Source organism: Mauremys reevesii, linkage group 6 (genome assembly GCF_016161935.1).
Source record: "Mauremys reevesii isolate NIE-2019 linkage group 6, ASM1616193v1, whole genome shotgun sequence".
Taxonomy (NCBI): domain Eukaryota; kingdom Metazoa; phylum Chordata; order Testudines; family Geoemydidae; genus Mauremys; species Mauremys reevesii.
The window spans coordinates 123,692,199-123,707,913 of NC_052628.1; the positions used below are offsets into that span (position 1 = coordinate 123,692,199).

At 45.2% G+C, this 15,715-nt stretch overlaps 1 protein-coding gene across 4 annotated transcripts in view; it reads left to right on the plus strand.

Moving 5' to 3' along the window:
- Positions 1-15,715, plus strand: part of NRG1 (neuregulin 1) — an 816,555-nt gene that overhangs the window by 231,029 nt on the left and 569,811 nt on the right. The gene's annotated exons all lie outside the window — the stretch shown is intronic.

The window sequence follows — 15,715 nt, forward strand, 5'->3', positions numbered from 1 at the left end:
TACCTATAAACCAGGGGTCAGCAACCTTTCAGAAGTGATGTGCCGAGTCTTCATGTATTCACTCTAATTTAAGGTTTTGTGTGCCGGTCATACATTTTAATGTTTTTAGAAGGTCTCTTTCTATAAGTCTATAATATATAACTAAACTATTGTTGTATGTAAAGTAAATAAGGTTTTTAAAATGTTTAAGAAGCTTCATTTAAAATTAAATTAAAATGAAGAGCCCCCCGGACCGGTGGCCAGGAGCCAGGCAGTGTGAGTGCCACTGAAAATCAGCTGGCGTGCCGCCTTTGGCACGCGTGTCATAGGTTTCCTACCCCTGCTATAAACCCTTCCTGTAAGGCTCTCTTAAAATTATTTCTGTTAGGGTCTGTCTACACTGCAATGTTAGCCCAGGGCTAGTAGAACTTGAGTTAGCAGACTCCAGGTTTTTTAATCTAGGGTTGAGCATCTACACTCATTTGTAACCCAGGTTTAGGAATTGTTGAACCCTGGGTCCCAACCTGGGGCTCCAGCATCTATGCTGCATTATGTGGGCCTGAGTCCAATCACCAATTTCCCAGACTTCCTAGCGCCCTCTCAGAGTGTGGCTACTATAACCCTTTGTTCATTGTGCAGTCTGGGGAAACTTGACTGCCACCAAACTTTACTGTCCACTCAACAAAGAAAGTTGGCTGTAGGATTGTGGAATACTTTTGGCAGACTCCCAGACACACGTCCAGTGGGGCTGCATCTACACTACAAAGCAGTAGGGCTTGTACCCTGGGTCCTGGCTTGATTCAGGCTCAGACTCTTCACCCCCATGGCTCCTGGGACCTTGAGTCTGAGCCCTGTGTTCAGGTGATTTTATGTGTAGAGGGAAGGGGGTTAGACTTGAGCCTGAGTTCGAACACCGGGCTTACAGTGCAGTGTAAGGTATAATGCCTTAGGGCATGTCTACACTGCAACCAGATACCCACGCCTGGCCCCTGTGACTCTTACCCCCTTACAGGGTCCCAGAGCCTGGGCTCCAGCCTGAACCTGAATGTCTCCCTGCAGCCCAAGTCTGAGTCAGCGAACGTGCCAGCCGTGGATGTTTTATTGCAGTGTAGATGTAGTCTGTAGCCTGGGCTCTAAGGGTACGTCCCCATGCAGCAAGTCAAGATGCAGCCTCTTATATATGTAGACAGCAGAGAGATTCCTCTGCCTGTAGTACCAGGCAGTCTGGGGGCTACGGTTTTCCTGAGAATCAGGCTTTTCTGGATATTCTGATATGCACCAAAATCAATAGGTTTCTTCCCATTGATACCTACAGCATGGCCTGGATTTTGAAATTGATTGGATGCAGCATTCCCAAATTATCAGGCTGAAAAGAGAGAAATGCCATTAAGTTCAGAGTTGCACCTACTTCATTTGGTCAAAGAGAGATTTGAATTTGGAACTTTGAAAGACCTGGTGCTTATGTGCAGATCTTAGAGTCATCCTATTTGTTTCTACTTTCCATGGTCTCTACCTGTATTACATTAACATTTTACTTCTGGGATGCCTGCCTGTTTCTTGCAGCATTTTCTGCCTCTTTCAGTTCAAGGATACACCTGTTGGCTTGTCTGACTGGGCTCATACAGCTGTTTCCTTTTGTACGCTCTGCACTAGGTTTTGCAGTCTTATGCAAAACTACAATGGCAGCTACCAAGACTCAAAACTAATTTTCCCAGATAATTGTAGCTAGGGTGCAAAGACATTTGCCTCCTTGGGTCAGCAAATAAGTCTTGCATATTGGCAGTGGCATGATTTCCTTAGTGTGGCAAAGTTCCTCCTCTCCTCTAGTAGGTCCTGCGCTTATTGGCGGATTTCTTCCCCTCAGTGGTTTTCCCCTTGGATGAAACCCATAGACTGGATCAACTACTCCTGAGTAGCGGGGCTAGGGGGGAACCCGGGCCCGCCCTCTACTCCGGGTTCCAGCCCAGGGCCCTGTGAATTGCAGCAGTCTCTATAGTGCTACTTGTAACTGCTGCTTGACCGCTACAGCTCCCTGGGCTACTTCCCCATAGCCTCCTTCAAACACCTTCTTTATCCTCACCACAGGATCCTCCTGGTGTCTGATGCTGCTTGATTGTATGGTGTTTTCCTCAATCCTCCAGTAGTACCCCCTCTCAGTTCTTAGTTCCTTGTGTCTCTTGCTCCCAGCTCCTCATGCGCACTTCTTTCCTCTGGCTCCTCCTCCCTAGACTGGAGTGAGCTCCCCTTTTTATACCAGGTGCCTTAATTAGCCTGTCCTGATTGGCTGCAGGTGCTCCAATCAATGTAGCTCTCTCCGGTGCCTTCTAGAAAGTTCTTAATTGGCCCTAGGTGCCTTGATTAGCCTGGAGCAACTGCCATTTTGGTTCCCATGGTACTAGGGATTTGCTTAGCCTGGAGCTAACATACCTGCTCCTCAATACTTTCCTGTAGCCATCCGGCCTTGCTCCATCACATTAGTTATCCAGCTCACCTTCCAAAAGCATTAGCTGATTGGTTCTAATTATAGCCATGATGAACTGAAAAGAAGTTGTCTGGTTTTGGGGTAAAAAGTGTCTCAAATTTTCATCATGTTTTTGACACCATGTATTTTTTTTTCATTGCATGAATGTCTTGTAAGTAGTAGCTCTACACCTAAGAAATTATTCTAGTCAAAGCGATGCAGGCAGTGAACAAATTTACTGGCAACATGCTCAGATTCTAACAAGAACTGTATGGCATTTCTTCTGAGATCTAATGCCTACAGATTAATAGAACTGTTAAGCAGACTGATAAAAATGGTAAGTGTTTTCCATGTAAAATTTTCAAAAAAGAAAAAAAAAATAAGTTCATTCAAAATTTTCCATGGAACTTTTCAAAGAAACAAAACATTTTAATTCAACTTAAATGGAAACCAAAAAAAAAAAGGAATAGATTTTCAGGATTGTTTTTGGTTTGGGTCCCCCCACCCCCGCCTTTTTCCACTAAAAAGGAGCAAAATGTTTTCATCATTCTAAAAGCTATTTCCACTGACAATTTTTTGAAGAGCTCTACTTGTAAAATAATCTGTAACAGCCCCATCTACTGGCACCATGTTTATTATTGATATGAACTTTACTAGCGATGACTGTTGGTTTTAACTGCTGATTTGTGGAACCCAAAACGGAACATAAATGATTTATTAGTAGTTGAACAGGTGATCCTGTGTCCCCAGTTGATGCACTTTTATACATCAGCATCACTGGGTAGAGGTCTCCTCCATCCTGCTTCGGTTTTAACCGACATTTCACAATCTATACTATTGCCTTCCTCTTTTCCCACTGGGTTGCAGACAGTGGGAGCTAAAAAAATCATAGCTACAAATAAATTGTTTGAATTCTTGTTAAACATACTGCCATCCGATCCCCAAATGCTTTTGTTTACCAATCACTGTGCACCGTGTTTTTGTATTTCTCCGCTTCAAAATAATGACAAACCATGGCTTTCCTTGTGCAGTTCTTATGGCTCCTTTTGCCATGAGTGAGATGGTGTGTAGTGAAAGATTATGGCTCCTTAGATTTTGACATGCTATGTCATAGGTAAATCGGACATTTTAGTACCTCATCTTTAATGTGTGCATGTAAAGGTGCGGGACTCACCCCTGCAGTGCCTCCTGCTGGTCATCTCAGGGAATTAGCTTTTCCAGCCTCCAGAGCACCCTCTGCAGGCCGGTGTCCCGCTGCCACTGGCCCCCATGTCCCTCCCAGGACCCAGTGCCCCTTTACTCTGGCGCTGCCCCTGGCAATACCCCCATCAGTCTCTATGGGTCTCCCCTCTCTGGGAAACCCCCAACCCTCTAATCCCCACCTTGCCTCAGTCTGGGCTACTGCCAGTCACCATCTAGCCCCCACGCCCTGGGGCAGACTGCAGTGTAAAAGCCACTCATCATAGGCAAGGGGGTTCGGACCTGCTGCCTTCCAGTACCTCTGTGGGCCTTGGACCAGGCCCTGCAGTCTGGGGAGTTGCCAGCCTGGAGCTCCCCTGCTCCTCTGGCCTTTCCCCAGCCCTGCTTCACTTCCAGTCCCCTTTCTGCAGGCAGCCAGGCCCTGCTCTCTCCCAGCCTGGAGAGAGACTCCTTCTAGGCCTCTGGCTCACAGCCTTTTTATACAGACCAGCTGTGGCCTGATTGGGGCGTGGTGTGGCCACTTCCCCAATCAGCCCAGTTTAGCAGCTCTCAGCCACAACCTTCTCCCAGGGCTGGCTTTAACCCTTTTTCTGCTGGAGTGGGGGAGCCGCCCCACTACAGTGCATCATAGCAAAGCAAACCAGAAGATTAGTATTCACATCTGTCCTGAATGAAAAAGCTCTCCCACTTCCAGTCTCAGATCATGGTCCCAGGAGTCTTTTTACTTTTTAAAATCAAATTAGCCATCATGGCTAGCTCCTCACAGAATGCTCAGTACCCTATCACTTGTGGTGAGACAAACATTTTCCTTTTGGTTAACCAGCAATGATAGTTTCTAGCAAAGTAGATAAAGGAAGGATCTTGCTTAGTTGCAACTCACAGGTCTGTCAACTTTTTATCTGACTTGCATGCCTTGGATGTTACATTAATTTGTTCCTCAGAGTCCTCCATAATACCATGCCCTGCCAGAAAGAATCTGGTTAGGGTATTGGTGACTGAAATGTTCCCCATGAGCTTTAAACAAAAACACACCTTTAAAATGCATTATTTTTAGTCTGCTTAGGTGTAGAATAGGAGGGAAGTTTCATCTCACTCACAGTAGTATCCTGGGTGTGTCTATAGGCAATGCAAGATGGTGCCTCTCTGATTTAAATAGAAGTGTACCTCCTGAAGCAGTCAAGTGCTTCTCTTTTTCAACATGTTCACACAAGAGAAATGATGAGGCTGCTAAGGAAGGCAAGTGTTTGCCCAGCTTAGAGCTAAACGGTGTTACCTAGGCAACTAGTGTCAGCGATTCATTCCCTGCTGTTTGGCCAAATGGGTTTCTTGGAGAGGCTGCCAGTGGCCTGCTTCTCTCTCTGGATTGGAAAGGTGTTCCCAAGCATGCAGCGAGCAACAGTCCTCCCCCTTTGGAGTAGAAAGGCAGCAGGTGCAGCCAGGCATGTAGCTTATTTTCCTTACTGACATTTCTTGTTCTCTGGTAATTCTACCCTAAGAATTATGGGGCATTTCAACCTCTGCTGGCTCAGTCATTGAACCAGCTGTGCTGGCAGTTGTGGTGGTAGGGAAGGGAACTGCATCTGCTCACAGAATATCTTGTTAGGTTTAGGAGCCATTATCCCCAGCAAGAGCTTCCTGGAGTGTGGAGTACCACTTGGCATCATGAAGACCAAGTAGAGGGCTATCTAATACTGGGAACTGAATGCTGAGAGGTCATTGGGCCATATAGGACTTGAAGACAGTGAAATTAATGAAGGGGCCATAGAGCTTGTGGAGAGATGGGGCAGCCCAGTGAGGGTCAAAGGGTGGGATGTTCTCCTTGAAGATTGGTGTTCTTCAAAAGGACCCTGCAGATATTGGTTTGCTCTAAGCACCTGAGACCTGAAAATGCAGGGTTTAGCTTGCAAACTTCATGCAAACTCAACCCTACAGGGAAAGCCCAACTTTGCCCTTTGCATCAGCCAATCAGTTCTTAGCAATTTTCCCAGTTACCTTAAAAATAAAAGTCAAATGTAGAGTACTGGGGTCACATGGTACCCATGTGATGGCTGCCTAGGCCCAGAGCTCCTCACTCCCCATGTATCAATTAATCAATTTATTAAACCGGATAAACTGGAACTGTTGAATGTGGATTCCAATAACACAGTAAGATGCAACAAAAGAAGGAGCTAAGAGAGGCAGAGAGGTATGTTGATGAGGCCTTCCGGGACACTGTAGAATTGTCCCACCTCCGCTCAGACAGCCCCTGTGCTGTTGAGGAGGAAGAACGGCCCAGGGAAGCAGAGCAGTCAATGGGAGCAGAGGGAAACCTTCCCGTAGTTGGGACCCTCCTTCCAGATGGTGCTGGGGTTGCCTCTCGCACTGAGGTTGCCTCTCCGGGGGAGGGAACTCCAGTTTCTAGGAAAAGGCAGGTGTTAGTAATGGGAGATTCGATTATTAGAAACGTAGATAGCTGGGTCTGTGATGACCGGGAGAACCGTATGGTGACTTGCCTGCCTGGTGCGAAGGTTGCGGATCTCTTGAGGCATCTAGAGAGACTGATGTGTAGTGCTGGGGAGGAGCCGGTGGTCGTGGTACATGTAGGTACCAATGACATAGGGAAGGGTAGGAGAGATGTCCTGGAAGCCAAATTTAGGCTGCTAGGGAAGAGACTGAAATCCAGGACCTCTATGGTGGCATTCTCAGAAATGCTCCCAGTTCCACGCGCAGGCAGAGCTTCAGAGTCTCAATGCATGGATGAGACGATGGTGTAGAGAGGAGGGGTTCACGTTCATTAGGAACTGGAGAAACTTCTGGGATGGGGGGAGCCTATACAGGAGAGATGGGCTCCACCTAAACCAAAGTGGAACCAGACTGCTGGCACTAAACATTAAAAAGGTTGTAGAGCAGTTTTTAAACTAGGAGATGGGGGAAAGCCGACTGCTGCAGAGGAGCGTGTGGATTGGACACAGACTTCTCTTAGGGGAGAGTCTGATGATAGAGAATCTCCAGGTTATAGTCAGGAGCAGAGGACTGAAGAGTATAATGTAAGGGCTGGATCAGATGATAAACAGTCACATAAAAAAGAATCTGGCACATCAGAAAAAGGCAGGCTAATAAACAGGGACAAGTTTTTAAAGTGCTTGTACACAAATGCCAGAAGTCTAAATAATAAGATGGGTGAACTAGAGTGCCTTGTGATAAAGGAGGATATTGATATAATAGGCATCACAGAAACCTGGTGGACTCAGAGCAATCAATGGGACGCAATCATTCCAGGGTACAAAATATATCGGAAGGACAGAACAGGCCGTGCAGGGGGAGGAGTGGCACTATATGTGAAAGAAAGTGTAGATTCAAATGAAGTAAAAATCTTAAGCGAATCCACATGTTCCATAGAATCTCTATGGATAGAAATTTCATGCTCTAGTAAAAATATAACAGTAGGGATCTATTATCGACCACCTGACCAGGACAGTAGTAGTGATGAAATGCTAAGGGAAATTAGAGAGGCTATCAAAATTAAGAATCCAATAATAGTGGGGGATTTCAATTATCCCCATATTGACTGGGAACATTTCACTTCAGGACGAAATGCAGAGATAAAATTTCTCGATACTTTAAATGACTGCTTCATGAAGCAGCTGGTACGGGAACCCACAAGGGGAGAGGCAACTCTAGATTTAATCCTGAGTGGAGCGCAGGACCTGGTCCAAGAGGTAACTATAGCAGGACCGCTTGGAAATAGTGACCATAATACAATAACATTCAACATCCCTGTGGTGGGAAGAACACCTCAACTGCCCAAGACTGTGGCATTTAATTTCAAAAGGGGGAACTATACAAAAATGAGGGGGTTAGTTAGACAAAAGTTAAAAGGTACAGTGACTAAAGTGAAATCCCTGCAAGTTGCATGGGCCCTTTTTAAAGACACCATAATAGAGGCCCAACTTCAATGTATACCCCAAATTAAGAAAAACAGTAAAAGAACTAAAAAAGAGCCACCGTGGCTTACCAACCATGTAAAAGAAGCAGTGAGAGATAAAAAGACTTCCTTTAAAAAGTGGAAGTCAAATCCTAGTGAGGCAAATAGAAAAGAGCACAAACACTGCCAACTTAAGTGCAAGAGTGTAATAAGAAAAGCCAAAGAGGAGTTTGAAGAATGGCTAGCCAAAAACTCCAAAGGTAATAACAAAATCTTTTTTAAGTACATCAGAAGCAGGAAGCCTGCTAAACAACCAGTGGGGCCCCTTGACGATCGAAATACAAAAGGAGCGCTTAAAGATGATAAAGTCATTGCAGAGAAACTAAATGGATTCTTTGCTTCACGGCTGAGGATGTTAGGGAGATTCCCAAACCTGAGCTGGCTTTTGTAGGTGACGAATCTGAGGAACTGTCACAGATTGAAGTGTCACTAGAGAAGGTTTTGGAATTAATTGATAAACTCAACATTAACAAGTCACCGGGACCAGATGGCATTCACCCAAGAGTTCTGAAAGTACTCAAATGTGAAGTTGCGGAACTATTAACTAAGGTTTATAACCTGTCCTTTAAATCGGCTTCGGTACCCATTGACTGGAAGTTAGCTAATGTAACGCCAATATTTAAAAAGGGCTCTAGAGGTGATCCCAGCAATTACAGAGTCTAACGTCGGTACCGGGCAAATTAGTCGAAACAATAGTTAAGAATAAAATTGTCAGACACATAGAAAAACATAAACTGTTGAGCAATAGTCAACATGGTTTCTGTAAAGGGAAATCGTGTCTTACTAATCTATTAGAGTTCTTTGAAGGGGTCAACAAACATGTGGACTAGGGGGATCCGGTGGACATAGTGTACTTAGATTTCCAGAAAGCCTTTGACAAGGTCCCTCACCAAAGGCTCTTACGTAAATTAAGCTGTCATGGGATAAAAGGGAAGGTCCTTTCATGGATTGAGAACTGGTTAAAGGACAGGGAACAAAGGGTAGGAATTAATGGTAAATTCTCAGAATGGAGAGGGGTAACTAGTGGTGTTCCCCAAGGGTCAGTCCTAGGACCAATCCTATTCAATTTATTCATAAATGATCTGGAGAAAGGGGTAAACAGTGAGGTGGCCAAGTTTGCAGATGATACTAAACTGCTCAAGATAGTTAAGACCAAAGCAGATTGTGAAGAACTTCAAAAAGATCTCACAAAACTAAGTGATTGGGCAACAAAATGGCAAATGAAATTTAATGTGGATAAATGTAAAGTAATGCACATTGGAAAAAAATAACCCCAACTATACATACAACATGATGGGGGCTAATTTGGCTACAACAAGTCAGGAAAAAGATCTTGGCGTCATCGTGGATAGTTCTCTGAAGATGTCCACGCAGTGTGCAGAGGCGGTCAAAAAAGCAAACAGGATGTTAGGAATCATTAAAAAGGGGATAGAGAATAAGACTGAGAATATATTATTGCCCTTATATAAATCCCTGGTACGCCCACATCTCGAATACTGTGTACAGATGTGGTCTCCTCACCTCAAAAAAGATATTCTAGCACTAGAAAAGGTTCAGAAAAGGGCAACTAAAATGATTAGGGGGTTAGAGAGGGTCCCATACGAGGAAAGATTAAAGAGGCTAGGACTCTTCAGCTTGGAAAAGAGAAGACTAAGGGGGGGATATGATAGAGGTATATAAAATCATTGAGTGATGTTGAGAAAGTGGAGAAGGAAAAGTTATTTACTTATTCCCATAATACAAGAAGTAGGGGTCACCCAATGAAATTAATAGGCAGCAGGTTTAAAACAAATAAAAGGAAGTTCTTCTTCACGCAGCTCACAGTCAACTTGTGGAACTCCTTACCTGAGGAGGTTGTGAAGGTTAGGACTATAACAATATTTAAAAGAGGACTGGATAAATTAATGGTGGCTAAGTCCATAAATGGCTATTAGCTAGGATGGGTAAGAATGGTGTCCCTAGCCTCTGTTCGTCAGAGGATGGAGATGGATGGCAGGAGAGAGATCACTTGATCATTGCCTGTTAGGTTCACTCCCTCTGGGGCACCTGGCATTGGCCACTGTTGGTAGACAGATACTGGGCTAGATGGACCTTTGGTCTGATCCGGTACGGCCGTTCTTATGTTCTTATGTTCTTTATGTTAATCAACTAAGCAGTTGTCAGGGAAGACAGCAAGGCCACAGCAGAACCTAGGCCAAGTTAGTGCGGCACCAAAAGAATTCCTCACAAGCCTACTGGATTCAGTCTCAAAAGATATTCATGGCGTCTCTAAAGATGTATGTGATATAAAATCCCAACTGGCTCACTTGGAGAATGAGCTACAAAAGACTGCCGTTGAAACCAGGGAAATTAAAGAAGAAACTGCCTCCTTAAAGCTTAGAAAAGGCATACTGGAAGAAAAACAGGATGACTTAGGATATGTCTAGACTACGGGATTATTCCGATTTTACAGAAACCGATTTTAGGAAACAGATTGTATAAAGTCGAGTGCACGCGGCCACACTAAGCACATTAATTTGACAGTGTGCGTTCATATGCCGAGGCTAGCGTCGATTTCCAGAGCATTGCACTGTGGGTAGCTATCCCATAGCTATCCCATAGTTCCCATTCTCCCTTGCCCATTGGAATCCTAGGTTGAGATCCCAGTGCCTGATGGGGCAAAAAACATTGTCACTGGTGGTTCTGGGTACATCCTCCCCCTCCCTCCGTGAAAGCAATGGCAGACAACCGCTTCGCGCCTTTTTTCCTGGGTGAACTGTGCAGACGCCATACCACAGCAAGCATGGAGCCTGCTCAGCTCAAGACCAGGGGCGGCTCCAGGCCCCAGCACGCCAAGCGCGTGCTTGGGGAGGCATGCTGCGGGGGGCGCTCTGCCAGTCACCGGGAGGGCGGCAGGCGGCTCCAGTGGACCTCCCGCAGGCGTGCCGGCGGAGGGTCCGCTGGTCCAGTGGCTTCTGTGGAGCATCCACAGGCGTGCCTGCGGGAAGTCCACCGGAGCTGCGGGACCAGCGGACCCTCTGCAGTCACGTCTGCGGGAGGTCCACTGGAGCCGTGGGACCGGCGACCGGCAGAGCACCCCCCGCAGCATGCCGCCGTGCTTGGGGCAGTGAAATCGCTAGAGCCGCCCCTGCTCAAGACTGCGGTCATGGACATTGTAAACACCTCGCGCATTCTCGTGCAGTTTATGCTGAACCAGGACCTGAAAAACCAGGCAAGGAGGTGGCGGCTATGGCAGACAAGAGTGATGAGGACATGGACATGGACAGACAATTCTCTCAAACCACGGGCCCCGGCGTTTAATGGGGCAGGTTCTAGCCATGGAACGCCGATTTTGGGCCCGGGAAACAAGCACAGACTGGTGGGACCGCATAGTATTGCAGGTGTGGGACGATTCCCAGTGGCTGTGAAACTTTCGCATGCATAAGGGCACTTTCATGGAACTTTGTGACTTGCTTTCCCCTGCCCTGAAGCGCCAGAATACCAAGATGAGAGCAGCCCTCATAGTTCACAAGCGAGTGGCAATAGCCCTCTGGAAGCTTGCAACGCCAGACAGCTACCGGTCACTCAGGAATCAATTTGGAGTGGACAAATCTACTGTGGGGGCTGCTGTGATGCAAGTAGCTAACGCAATCACTGAGCTGCTGCTATCAAAGGTAGTGACTCTGGGAAATGTGCAGGTCATAGTAGATGGCTTTGCTGCAATGGGATTCCCTAACTGTGATGGAACCCATATCCGTATCTTGGCACCGGAGCACCAGGGCAGCCAGTACATAAACCGCAAGGGGTACTTTTCAATGGTGCTGCAAGCACTAGTGGATCACAAGGGATGTTTCACCAACATCAACGTGGGATGGCCAGGAAGGGTTCATGACGCTCGCGTCTTCAGGAACACTACTCTGTTTAAACGGCTGCAGCAAGGGATTTACTTCCCAGACCAGAAAATAAGTTGGGGATGTTGAAATGCCTATTGTTATCCTTGGGGACCCAGCCTACCCCTTAATGCCCTGTCTCATGAAGCCATACACAGGCACTGTGGACAGTAGTCAGGAGCTGTTCAACTACAGGCTGAGCAAGTGCAGAATGGTGGTAGAATGTGCATTTGGACATTTGAAGGGACGCTGGCACACGTTACTGACTCGCTCAGACCTCAGCCAAACCAATATCCCCATTGTTATTACTGCTTGCTGTGTGCTCCACAATCTCTGTGAGAGTAAGGGAGAGACCTTTATGGCGGGTTGGGAGGCTGAGGCAAATCACCTGGCCGCTGATTATGTGCATCCAGACACCAGGGCGATTAGAAGAGCACACCAGGAAGCGCTGCGCATCAGAGAAGCTTTGAAAACCAGTTTCATGACTGGCCAGGGTACGGTGTGACTGTTGTGTTTGTTTCTTCTTGATGAAAACCCACCCCCTTGATTGACTCATTCCCTGTAAGCAACCCGCCCTTCCCCTTCGATTACAGCTTGCTTTCTAAGTAAATAAAGTCACTATCGTTTTAAAATCATGTATTCTTTATTAATTGATTATAAAAAGAGGGAGAGAACTGACAAGGTAGCCCGGGTGGGGTTTGGAAGGAGGATAGGAGGGAAGGAAAAGGCCACTAAAAAAGTGCAAAGTAATGACAGCCTTTTGCTTGGGCTGTCCACTGGGGTGGAGTGGGCGGGTGCACGGAGCCTCCCCCCACGCGTTCTTACACGTCTGGGTGAGGAGGATGTGGAACATGGTGATGGGTGAGGGTGGTTATACAGGGGCTGCAGCAGCACTCTGTGATCCTGCTGCCGTTCCTGAAGCTCCACCAGATGCCGGAGCATGTCAGTTTAATCACGCAGCAGCCACAGCGTTGCATCCCGCCACCTCTCATCTCAACCATCTCTCCTCTCCTCACGTTTGTCCCTCATGGCCTCATGTTCACTGGCAGCTTTCCTGTACTGGGATAGGGTGACCTTCCACTCATTCAGATGAGCTCTTTCATTGCGGGTCGATTCCATGATTTCCGAGAACATTTTGTCTCGCGTCTTTATTGTCCCTATTGTGGCCTCTTTCCATCATGCCCTTTGAGATTTTTTCAAATGTTTTGGCATTTCGTCTTTTGGAATGTAGTTCTGCTAGCACGGAATCCTCTCCCCATATCGCGATCAGATCAAGTACCTCCCGTACAGTCCATGCTGGTGCTCTTTTTCGATTCTCAGACTGTATGGATACCTGTGCTGATGAGCTGGACAAACAGGAAATGAAATTCAAAAGTTCGCGGGGCTTTGCCTGTTTACCTGGCCAGTGCACCCGAGTTCAGATTGCTGTCCAGAGTGGTCAGAATGGTGCACTGTGGGATAAGTCCCGGAGGCCAATACCATCGAATTGTGGCCACACTAACCCTAATTCGAAATGGCAATACCGATTTCAGGTCTACTCCCCTCGTTGGGGAGGAGTACAGATATCGATATTACGACCCCTTTATATCGAAATAAAGGGCTTTGTTGTGTGGACGGGTGCAGCGTTACTTCGGTTTAATGCTGGTAAGTTTGAAATAAACTCGTAGTGTACACCAGGCCTTAGAAAAGAGATATCGAAGAAACAACCTTCGCCTCTTGGGCATTGCTGAAGGTCTAGACGGGGAGGATATTATCAGCTTTCTTCAGAAGCCACTCGCTAGATACTTAAATTCTGAGCTGCCCCCATTAGATATTGAAAGGGCTCACTGAATGCCTGGTACTGGAAGGCAGGAGTCTGGCAAGCCCAGACGCATCATCTCAAGCTGCTAAAGTTCAATGAAAAGAATGCTGCCATAAAAGCTGATACCCTGATTTACAAAGGCCACAAAATTTCTCTTTTTCCTGACTTCTCAGCTCAGGTTAACAATAGCATAATGCAAATATGAGTATGTGTGGTCACACATGAAACTATTGCATATTTTTTCAGTTTAGTATATATTTTTTCCCTGATCCTTATAGGTTATATTCTCATTTATTCACCTGTTTAGTCAATTTAACAATTGATGCCCTGCATGACCTCTATGGGTTCAGGTATTTTATATTTTGGTTGGTTAATTTTAGTTGTTTTTTTCCCCAGGTTTTACAAATAACGAACACCAAATTTTGTTATTTATATTGTATTTCCATTTTGTGCATGTATTTATCTATGTTTTGTTTCATTGTGTATATTTTTATTGTTTTTATATAAAATATAAAGTTCAAAAAAAATCCAAACATAGTGTATTATGAACAAAACCTTGTGACTGACAGAGAAGATTACAGACGTCAGCCTGGGGGCTGTAAAGGAGAACCTCTCCAATACTCTTAACACACTTTGGAGACTTTCTTAGTTTGAATAATTTAAACTAAAACATATCATCGGCAAATAGAAAATGTTGTACGTAGAAGGTGGTGAGGTTTTACTAACAATTTCTGCCAGTGTAAATTGTTTATTTAATAGGATGTTAAACCAGCCAGTCACCTAACTCCAAAGAGTTCAAGAAGAGCATTATGTGGGGCTCTGAGGCTGCAGCATGGGGCATGGGTCACTTGCTGGAGGATTCTCTGCACCTTGAAGTCTTTAAACCACGATTTGAGGACTTCAATAGCTCAGACATAGATTAGGGGTTTATTACAGGAATGGGTGGGTGAGATTCTGTGGCCTGCATTGTGCAGGAGGTCAGACTACATGATCATAATGGTCCCTTCTGATCTTAAAGTCTATGACTCTAACAATTTAGGGGAAACTTGCAAATTACAATTGTTGATCCCCAATTAATAGCTATAAGGAACTTTCATAACAGAGACAAGTTTAGACAAGTTCTGATTTGATTGCTGCACTTAGTTCAAAAGCTCTATGGCAAATGGGGCACAAGGGAAGGGTAACATGGATGATAAGGTGATGTTATTTATAAATGTTATATACTCAAAATTTCTTTGATCAAAAAGACATGTTACAACTTGGGTTGTGATGGACCTGTGAGACAATCAAATGCTTCCTCCCCTGCTCCTCCAAAAACCAGGAGATTAACTTAATCATTGGGAGAGGAGATCAGACAGCCTAGGCCAGATTTTCAGAGAGCTCAGTATGTTTGGATGTATGCTGGGTTGAACACTCTTGAAGATCTGGCTCTTATAAATGGATGCTAAATTCTTTTGAAAACTACTCCCCGCTCCCCATCAGTCAGTTATATGCGCATATGCATGTTGGTCAGAATTCATCCCTGGAGTAAACACAAGCATGGATTTGTCTCAATGCATTTAAACTCCCTGGAACCAGATCCTCAGCTGATGTAAATTGTAGCTCCATTGAAGCCACTGGAACTTATGCCAGTTTATATCAGCTGAAGATCTGGTGTCAGATGTGACTAGTGCACTGTCCTTTGTATTGGTCTGGTGATAAGCTATGAGGACCCTTTTTCTAACTGAACATTAAAAATCATTAAGCACAGTTTTTAAAAGTGGGTAGTTTTATTTTTACAATAGCACCTAGAGACTCTGTTGTTCTAGGCATATATTGTAAAATAAACTGTCGCTGCCCTGAAGAGGTTACAGCCCGTAGACAAAGGCTGGGGAAGAAACAGTTACGGAGTCTACAGTGTCTTAGTTTTACATGATTATTCTCGTTCTAGAATGTCTACTTATTCACCTTACTCCTTGTGTCATCCTGGCAAGGCTGAATAAAGAAACACATCTAGATCACTTCTTTTCTCCCAAAGAGAGAAGAAATCTTGATTTAGTGCCTCCTGAATATCAGTTTACTTCCAATTGTTGCATGGGTGCCTACTGGGCACAGCCAACACATGGAAGGAGAATGGGCTTTAAACAGTCCATAAAACCTGGGCTTTGATACTGATTTCAGCCAGGAATGGAAGCAAAAAAAGGCTAACCCATGATTGATAGATCTGTCCTATGTGGTTCCATTTAGTGGTCTAGTGGGCATCAGGCATTTTGCTTTCGTGTATCTTTGATCATGAAGCATGAAGGTGATTCCTGATACCTTGCATCATAAGCACATAATATATTAAGTTCTAGAACTGTTAGATTCTTGCTGCTCTTTCAACTATACAGCAGTGAAATTAACTGTTAAAATGCACTTGCACTGGAGGTCATTTCATGTCAGGAAAGAGTTTTGTCTTCAAT